Source organism: Macrobrachium nipponense, chromosome 13, assembly GCF_015104395.2.
Source record: "Macrobrachium nipponense isolate FS-2020 chromosome 13, ASM1510439v2, whole genome shotgun sequence".
NCBI classification, from domain to species: Eukaryota; Metazoa; Arthropoda; class Malacostraca; order Decapoda; family Palaemonidae; genus Macrobrachium; species Macrobrachium nipponense.
In genome coordinates this window covers 77,617,019-77,628,315 of record NC_087206.1, presented here as the reverse complement: position 1 = coordinate 77,628,315, position 11,297 = coordinate 77,617,019, and positions in this window count along the sequence as shown.

The window sequence follows — 11,297 nt, the reverse complement described above, 5'->3', positions numbered from 1 at the left end:
CTTTTTCTGTCCGCCCTCAGATCTTAAAAACTACTGATACTAGCGGGCTGCAAATTGGAATATTGATCATCCGCCTTCCAATCATCAAACATACCAAATTGCAGCCCTCTAGCCTCAGTTGTTTTTATGTTATTTAAGGTTACACTTGACCATGATCGTGTGCCTGGCACCGCCATAAGTGCCAACAACACAGGCAACCACCGGGCACGCTGTACAGAAAACTTCGGCGCATTTATTACTTGTTTTCATTTGAAATTCTTACCTCGAAAACGTATTTCATGATTCGATGACCACAGATGTTGCAAATGAAATAGAGAGAAATAGATCAATTGATTCATCAATATATCTGTCGAATGTTATTGTTCATTGAAAATCTGGCAACCATGCTATTATGTTTAGCTTTCCAATAAGGTTTGTCCTTCGAATATATACTATATAGGCGATAGCAATGAATGACACTTTGCATTGAGCCTTTATATGAACACTAAAATCAAACACTAAGTCACATGATTCACTCTGTCTTGTTTTCCACGAAGTCAGGCTAAGTCGACAATCGTTCTCATTTCCTTGTCACTCCTCTATTTTTCTTATGTCGTGTTTTTTTTTTTTTTTTTTTTTGTGATCAGGATAAGGCCCATCCACCATTTGTTGGCCTTTTAAAATCTATAAATATCTTCCAAAAGCCATAATTAGTGAGGTAACGTTTACATTGCTGTCCAAAACATATTAATTTCTTATCCCACCATTTACAAATTTCTGATATTATTAGAATATCAATCAAAAATCTTTCCCATACAAATAAACTGGATTTAGCTGTTTATCTTCTAAAATTCTCTCTCTCTCTCTCTCTCTCTCTCTCTCTCTCTCTCTCTCTCTCTCTCTCTCTCTCTCTCTCGTCAATTTTACATGCAACGCACTATTATAAATTTCTCTAGAATTATTGTTGTTAGCTGAGTGTCTGCATATTTGCATAACGACCATAATATAAACTGGACAGAAAGGAAACAATGATGTAAACATCAGATTTATTTTGTACCAAATGTACTACATACTAATGCCAATAGTCGTCTTGTCTTCTTGGTGTTCGGAATAGGTCAGCAATTCAGTTAAAACGGAAGGGAACGACAAATGCAGTCCAGGTAATCCAAGCGACACCTAGTTGTGTCAGCTAATGACAACGATAAATTTACGAATAGAACTAATGGCAATATTCGTTTGTTTCGTGTTAAGAAGGAGTCAGCCATTCATTACCTATCATAAATGCTTTTGAGAATCAGTTAAAACGGGAGACAATAATAAATGCGGTTGGGTAATTCAAGCAACACCTGTGAATGCCAACGATAAATTTACGAGCAGATGCTTCTGTCTCCTCTCGCGTCTAGTGCCTGTATCAGTGCCAGGCGCTTTTTCATTTATTACTCGTTAAATTAATTGACAGTCGACCTTCGGCGAGCGGGAGGCTTCTGGGCTTTTAACAATCTCTTTTGTAGGACACTTGTACCCGGCACTCGGCTGTCAGGTACTTGAGCTCTATGGCACAGACTTAACTGTTCGTTTGCTTGGAAAGTTGTTAAATAAAATGTTGCTGCCGCAGTGATTTTAACTCTGTTGTATTCCATACTCCTTAGATATACTGATATTTCATGTCAGGTAAATTTTCTTGTGTTTCGTTTGATTTAATTTATTGATAACTGCAATCTTTCTTTTTAACCTGTTTCATTTTAACCTGTAAAAGCAATGGAGGAATATTTCGATCGTCAAATGAATTAGAGGCGGTTCAATAAAAATGACAACCACATTCCCATAATGTTTCATTGATAATTAATTCCCAAAGAAAATGAACCAAACACTCTTGTCTTCCATTTTTAAGCAACCAATGAATGTGTAAATCATATCAGTTCATGGACGACTAATGTCCTAATATATTTGACTGAGAATATTCACAGTTTTCTGTGAAAAGGTTTTAGGGACAATATAAGAGAGAGAGAGAGAGAGAGAGAGAGAGAGAGAGAGAGAGAGAGAGAGAGAGAGAGAGAGAGAGAGAGAGAGAGAGAGAGAGAGAGAGAGAGAGAGTCTACTGCCTGGGGAATTCAAGATGTAAAGTCTTTTTTGAAGTATGTATAACTAGTATGTTGTAGACTAATTTTTTTACCTTTTTTGAAAGCATTAAAAGCTTAAAACATATTCGCCCAAGTAATACTGCTTGCTTAATTTTAATTTTTCAAAGGTTCTAGCAAAGAAACGATGCATCACTACCCTAATGTTATTCTCCTTGCATTCTAATACATTTTTATCTATTTCATAATTTATAAGTTTTTTTTAATGATTTTAATCATTAAGATCTCTTCTTTCCGTATTTAACTTTACCTTCTTCCTAATGAACACCATTTTCTTTGGAAGCTCTAATTTCAAGTCAGTGGCCCCTTTGGTGGGCTTCTTCAATATGAATAAGGTTCGTCGTCTGAATAATAAGATTACTAATAATTTAAACAGAATAAAAATGAAAACGTATTTCGACCACCAAACGACGATATGTTTTATAGCAAACCATATTTAATCAGATGAGCGACGATGAAATTCGATCTTAAATTCTGTAAAGTAAGATATTGAATCTGAGACCTCAGCATGTAAACTTGATTTCATGGAATAATCTGAAATTACTAAGATTTGCCACAATTCATCTTAAAAACAAAAACTACACCATACTTTCTTGGTCGCCTAATGTAAAATGCAACACATTTTTGATAAAGGTAACACATACCAGATTATCGTAAATAGATTCGCAAATGATTGCAGCTGGTTCGCGATTACAGGATCATGTAACGCAAGGATGAATCTCTAATTCTTAGCAATTTGCAAATATAAGATACAGGATCATTTTGCACACACTATAAAAATAATTTGTCGCATGCGGAAAACACCGTATTTCTTTTAATTTGGATTTTCTTCTTTGTTAGAACGAGGCATTGTAATCTCAAAGGAAGTCTTGGCTGGTCTGATAGTGTAAGTATGGACTGAGATTATTTTAAGGTAACTGACCATGCAACTTTAGGACTGAGCAATCAAAATCTTATACAGAGATAACGTATGCAAAAACTGCGATTTTTGGGGGGGCAACTGACAAATTTGGAACTGAACACTCAGTCTTATGTATTGATGAATCACCAGATGTTTGAGAAAAACAGTTTTGGTGACCTTTAGAAATACCATGGTTAATTTCACACTCACAAGTCGAAGAGCAGGGCCACTGTCAGAGCAGATCTCGCTATATTGACAGTTTTGGTCTAATGGCGTCGTAATGAATAGATCAGTAAGTGTGAAAGAGGAGTTTGGCTGCTAAGCTGTCCATGAGAGAGAGAGAGAGAGAGAGAGAGAGAGAGAGAGAGAGAGAGAGAGAGAGAGAGAGAGAGAGAATCTCAAAAAGAAGGAGCTGAGGACAGCTTTCCTGCTCTTCAAGAGAGGGAGAGAGCCTGAAGAGGAGCTATAGAAATATTTCATGTTCTTAGAGAGAGAGAGAGAGAGAGAGAGAGAGAGAGAGAGAGAGAGAGAGAGAGAGAGAGAGAGAGAGAGAGCAAGTGAAGACTAGAGGTAAGGTGATATTGGCTGACTGGAGCAATTTGCATAAGATTATTTTCTTGTGGGTGAGCGGGTTAGTGTGTACATGTTAGCGCCTCTGATTACCAAACTCCTTAAGTGGAATCCATCTGGAAATGCCTCGGGTCCAGCGGATTGTTTTTGTGTGTCTCTGTCGAGAAGGGACGAGCCTCTTGCGGTTCCACCTGGAATACCTACCTACCTACCCGCCTCGCTGGACTTCAGGCGCTGACGACTTATGGAAGATGAGGAGAGGCATTATGTGAATAGGAGATATTAGTTTAGCAGGCTGGTTGGTTGTCCATTTTTTTTTCTTTTTTTGCCATCAGTCGAAGGAGGAGGAGAAGTCCCTCTCCGTCGACCACTATTTGTTTTTGGGCTTTTGTCGAAGAGCCCGTGAAGAGCGTGGATCCTCAGGCGGTCCTCTGAGGACTCGAAGGAGGAGAAAGGCCATTATGGGAATATGAGGATATTAACCTCCAGAAGAAGGACTTTTTATTTATTTTTTTTTTTCTGTGCTCTTTCTCAGGAGATTATATTGTCTGACGCGAAGACATCACGGGTCATATATAAAAAAAGTCTCAAAGGTCGCTCTTGGGAAATTGCTATGCATATTCAGTTTATGCATATATATATATATATATATATATATATATATATATATATATATATATATATATATATATATATTCATACATACATATATATAATATATATATATATATATATATATATATATATATAATATATATATATATACATGCATATCTCAAGTATAAAAAGGCCATTAAAACACTGGTTTAAAAGCTAAGGGACTAAATATTTCGGTGGACTAACTTCCACACCTATCAAGTGGTGGAAGTCAGTCCACCGAAATATGGTCCTTATCTTTAAGCCAGAATGTTTTAATGGGCCTTTTGTACTTGAGACGTATCCTGTTTTAACAGAAAAATTCATTTACACACACACACTCTTATATATATATATAATATATATATATATATATATATATATATATATATATATATATATATATATATATATATGATATTTTCTATTATGAAGCATTTTTCTAATGAAAGCCTTGAAATCCTTCCCAAGCTGATTATCCCGTAATGTTTAAAACGTTACAAAAAAAGTATGGTGAATCAGTAGCCTAAATAAAATATCTGGAGAGGGTGGCGATTAGGGAGACAGGGGTACAAGCGTCGAAAATCCTAGCCTTTCCTAGATTTCCGTGTCCTGACCTAACCAGACCTACCTCTCCCAATCTAACTTGGGACGCCGTGACAGTTCCCACTCAAGTAACAAAACTGAATATCCCTATGTCCCTACTCATTATATTGCCAAAATATTTCTGACACCAGCCTTTCTTGGCTCCCGTACTTGCAGCCTAAGTCTTTTTCATATAAAATTTCTGTCATTACTTTCAATTGTTCTATAAAAAAGCACTTTCCCTCGTGTCTGCGTGTGCTTTCGTTATACATGCTTCCGGTGATTTTCAACCACTGTGCCAGTGTATCTGGTTTTCGTAATAACATAAATGCAAAAGTAGCTCGAGATTGTGTTTTTTGTGTGAAAAAATCTCCTCCAATTATGGTGTTGAAATAGGAGTAGGTACTGCTGGCTGGTGATTTTATTTACAGACAATAATATTTTGTCTCTGGTGATTAACAAGATGCTCAATCTGGATTTAGGAGAATAGCTGGGGACGTGATTTTCAGATAATATAATTTTATGTCTTGTAATTAAGAGAACAATCTCCTGACTGGACTTGGTTCAAAACAAGATCTCTTCATTTCTTTCTCTCTGGCTGAATTCTCCACAGGTTCAATTTTCTACCGAAGGTTTACAATATCTGCCGTCTAACAGATGTTTAATGCATTCTCAGGTGATCTGTATACCGAGACGACAGACCATAAAAGTAAATAAAGGGCTAAGAGACTTGATAAAGTTACCGTTTCCTGCAGTTCTTTTTTTTTATCTGATCTTCGTTCTTGAACAGTCCTATATCGTTCTCCCTGTCACACGATGTGTTGACACTACTACGCTAGATACGAGGTACACTTCTTATCAAACTGATATATGTGTGTTCGAATTCGAAGAATTTGTGTTTGAAGAACTGACTGTGCTATTTTATAAGTTAGTAGAGGCTTGAAAATAAAATAAAGAGCGAAAGAAGAATATCTTTAAATGTCCTACTTACTTGTTATAAATGTTTACGTACAATTAAAAGAATAAATATTTAAGAGCAAGATAACTTCTAGATTAAACTGTGAATGGAACGGTCAGCACCCGTCAATTTATTCTTGGCACTAATAAGCATTTGTTAAAACCTTATACCGTCACGGAAGAACACATATGCATTAAAGCTGATTTACTGAGGGTCACGTGATTATTATCTGTCGGTAGAAATACCAACCAAAATATACGAACGGAGATCACTATCTAAGATTCAGTTGTAGTCTCCAGATTGTATAACGCATCTTGACAATCAAAATATATACTATATATGTTTTATAGTATTGATAATACCAGAATAAGAAAATAACAAATTTTGACCTGCAAGTTGACACCAGAATAAGATGATATCGGATTTAACTTTCAATTTGACGATATGAATACAGGTCGATTACTCAATAACCTCGCTGAGCCCGAAAAACGAATAATCGGGAATATTGACAAAATCCTTTACAAAATAAATTCGATTAATTCTGCCATTCTCTTAAAAAAGATGTTACCATTATTATTATTATTTTTATTGTTATTATTATTATTATCATTATTATTATTATTGGCGGCGAAAGTGATACTAATAATGGAGTAAACGAAATAACTTTTTTTTAAAGTTGCGTTTGTATGACTGATATATGAATCCATCATTGAATGGTAGTTAACTACTGATAACATGTATTAACATCGATACGCAGATAAATAGTGATAATGAAGATGCAGGTAGAGGAGGCCTAGTGTAGATGGTGACAACGATGATGATGATGATGTAGAAGATGACGATAATGACTGATGATCACCAATTTTTCCAGCATCCAGCATCCCTGCTACCATTTATTCGCTTGATTTTTTTTTTTTTTTTTTACCTTGTTCGGAAATCTTAAAATCTTTCCCGAGGTACACAAATGACCCTCGGCTTTTTTTTTCTTTTACTTTGTTTTTTTTTTTTTTTTTTTACCTTTTTTTGTGTGTGGGTGGGCACCGAGTTTCTTCCACGCCTCTGCATAATTTGCCGTGTTTTCGTCGGGACTCATAAAGAGCTGTCGAGCAGACAGACAGACACACACGCACGAACAAACACACACACACACACACACAAACACACACACATACACACACACACGAAACGCCGAAATTCTCGCCGTAGAAAAAAACTACGCCAGCATATTTAGCTCGACTCTCCGGTTTATGTTTTCAGTTTCATTCGCTTGTTTTCCAAAATGGTAGACTGACGACGTCTTCGGGACTTCGCCGGGTCAAGACAGAGGTACAATCGTCATACCCAAGGGCTTGAAGTCCCATTTAAAAAGCATGAGAGAGAGAGAGAAAGACTTAACGAAGTCCGAAGACTCCAAGAAACGTCAACATTTCCATCTTGACCCCAAAGAAGACGACGCATATTCTCAAACTCTTCGGAAAAGACTCTTTCCAAACAGGTCGAGAATCAGCTCTTTATCCGAAGAAATGTCGATCTTACGTCTGTTTCAGGCCGAGGTAATTTCAACCATTTATGAGTCTTTTTATTTTTTATTTTTTGTTTTCTTTGTTTTTTTAGAAGTCCCCTTTCGCGAAATTAGCGAGAAGTGAGGTGCTGGCGAGCGCTCATTCATGTCACGTATCATCATCATCTCTTTCGTGGGGAGAGTGGGGTTGGGTGAGCAGGGGGTGGGGGGAGGGCCCAGTTATGACATGTTCGAAGTGAAATTATAACAGTGGTGTCAAGGAAGACCGAAGCACTATTATGTTGACGGGGTTCGTGATGGCTGTGGTGGTACTGCCCAACATGCTTTGGTCATTTGGGGAAAAGTGTTGGACTTACGCTGTAGTTAAACATTAATAGCGCATATTCGTCTTTCATTTTATCTTTCTCATTTTTGGTTAACAGATCCATAGTCGCACATGTAATTTATTATTATTATTATCATTATTATTATTATTATTATTATTATTATTATTATTATTATTATTATTATTATTATTCAGAAGACGGGCCTTATTCATATGGAAAAAGCCCAGCAAAGGGCCATTAACTTGAAATCCAAGTTTCCAAAGAATTATTATTATTATATTATTATTATTATTATTATTATTATTATTATTATTATTATTATTATTATTATTATTATTATTATTCAGAAGATGAACCCTATTCATATAGAAGAGGCCTACTGGGTTCATTAATTTGAAATTCGAGCTTCCAAAGAATGTGGTGTCAATTTGAAAGAAGTAACAGAATGTAATAGTAAGTACAGAAATAAGAGACTTATTAAGAAAGAAAAAAATCAAAATGGCCAAAGAAATAAATGAATAAAAAGATAAAAACGTAAACAGATTACCAAAGTACAAGGTTGTAATGCATTGCATCTTCGCTTGCACTTTTGAAGTTCAAATTGCACAGATATTTGTAATTGTTATTGTAATTACAAATATACATGTGTATATAGAACGATGGATCTCTTAACTACAAGAGGAAAGTACGACGTACTGTTCAGTTTACTATATTCTTTTATTTTTTGGGGGGGATGGGGGGAGTGCCCTGGTGGGGTATGAATAATAATGGCTATGATTCATACTCTTCTGTAATAAAAAAAAATGGCATTCAGTGAGATTTTAGTTAAAAAAAAATTATAAATTTATCTGGACTTTCTTCATATAAAGACAATAGCAAGGAATAATCCTGTTCCTAAATAGTGGAAAATCAAAAATCAGTTCTTGATGCAAGTTACTTTCACTAAACGAAAGTTTTTGATAAAAAGTTACCTCTTATAGAAAAAAATTTTTGTTTAAATTTCCTGCAAGTAGAGAACAGTTCTTGATACAAGTTACCTCCAGCAAACAAAAGTTTTTGATAAAAAAGTTACCTCTTGTAGAAAACAGTTCTTGATAGAAATTTTTTAAGTGATAAACAGTTCTTCCTGAAAGTTCTTGATACATGATACCTCTATTAAAGGACAGTTCTAGTTAAAAGCCACCTCATTTAAAGAACAGTTCTTGATAAAAGCTACCTCTTTTAAAGAACAGTTCTTGATAAAAGCCACCTCATTTAAAGAACAGTTCTTGATAAAAGCTACCTCCTTTATAAAAACAGTTCTAGATAAAAGTTACCGCTAGTAAAGAACAGTCTTTATAAAAGCTACATTATTTCAAGAACAGCTCTTGATGAAAGCTACCCCTATTAAAGTGCAGTTCTTGATAAAAATTATATCTAGTAAACAACAGTTCCTGATGCCGCTGTTTAAGTTACTCGTGTAAAGTGTGAAGTGAAGAAATTATGACCAGGTAACGACCATAATTACAAAGTGCATCATAGTGTGACCCGCCGCGAACCTTGAGAGAGAAACCGCTTTCTCTCAGCAGAATCCTTCGTTTCACCACCTGGCGACAAGAAAGAGGACTAAACAGGCTTAATGTTTACGTATGGAACTTTTAGTACTAGTGAATTACGTCTGATGCCTAAATCATTCCATGAGTCCGAAAGTGACCAAGTCAAGTATTCTGTATAATGATTAGATAAACACGACAACAGACAAGGAAGATATGATATGATGATGAGTTAGAACGAGGAAATAACGCTTTGAAATAGAGTGACAGGAACAAGAAAGAGAAACAAAAAAATAAATAAAATAAAATAATGAGAAGCTGATACTCCGGGAAGGAACTGGCTTACAGTGGTTGACCAAATGGCTGACCATTAAGACTACAAAGACACTCGGTCTACCTTCAGACATCGCCTGAAAGGGCCGCGGTCTATAAAGGTCTAAGGAAGCCATAAATGACGGACTGGTGTTTTTTTTTTTTTTTTTTATGTGGAGTGACGCCAACACTTCTGAGAGAGAGAGAGAGAGAGAGAGAGAGAGAGAGAGAGAGAGAGTGGGCTGATATGACCAAGAAATAACGATCGCTATTATAGGAACCACGAGAGACGATTTTAAGAAACATGCACTGCTCTAATGACAAACTTATCTGCGCCTTTGTATTAGTTCTTCATTTGGGTATACATGACCACCTTTTATACCCAAGTTCCTCGGTTATTATACTTTTGCGTTCTGACCTCCCAACAGGTTATGCATGCTTATTATTAAAGCGCAACCTTCATACTAATTGCAAAATGTAAGATTCCGAATTTGTATCTTTCCCAGAGATTACGACCTGGGATTTCAAACTCAATTCATTCCGTTTGCAAGCTATGACGCCGACACGAAACCATTTTTGATGAGTCGTTATCATAACAGGCCACACAGCTAGGACTTCGTAGCTTTTTCATGAACTATTTCTGAGGCAATATATTTTATCATTATTATTATTCAGGAGATGATGACCTATTCATATGGAACAAGCACACCAGAGGGACCATTGACTTAAAATTCAAGCATCCAAAGAATATTATGGTGATCATTAGGAAGTAAGAGAAGGTAAAGGTAAATACAGAAAGAAGAGCTCTCGTTTACAGAAAAAATGATTAAATTGATAAATAGATAAAAATGTATTCAAATGCAAGGTGAATGGATTAGGGTAGTAATGCATTTCATTTTTGACCTGGGACCTTGGATAGAGTACTTACATACACACACACACAAACACATGCACAAGCACACACACACACACACACACACATATATATATATATATATATATATATATATATATATATATATAACATATATATATATATATATATATATGTATATATATATATATATATATATATATATATATATTATATATATATATATATATATATATCGAGCTACAATGTCCTTTAATATCTAATTCGCTCTACCTCGGAATTAATATATATTTTCATATATGCTTAACCGAAGGGGAATTTTTTCTCGATAATAGATTTGCCTGGACCAGGGCGCGAACCTATGGATCCTTTCAAACCCAGGAACGTCAGTGAAGCTTTTCCTACTACACTCTCGCGGTGGTGTAGTAGGAAAAGCTTCACTGACGTTCCTGGGTTTGAAAGGATCCATAGGTTCGCGCCTGGTCCAGGCAAATCTATTATCGAGAAAAAATTCCCCTTCGGTTAAGCATATATGAAAATATATTAATTCCGAGGTAGAGCGAATTAGATATTAAAGGACATTGTAGCTCGATATATGTATATGAATCACGGAAATGTGATATGACTTATATATATATATATATATATATATATATATATATATATATATATATAATATATATATATATATCCTTGCTTTCTGTATTTTCCTTTACCTTCTCTTATTTCCTAATGAGCACCATAATATTCTTTGGAAGCTTGATTTTCTAGTCAATGGCCCCTTTGGTGAGATTTTTCCATGTGAATAAGGTTCATCTTCAGAAGAATCACTTTCCATTTATAATGCCCCATTTGTGTTATTTCCGGGGTAGATCGAATTGGATGTTAGACGACGTAGCTTAATGTCTATGATATATTATATAATATCTATATATAGTATATATATTATATATCTATATATATA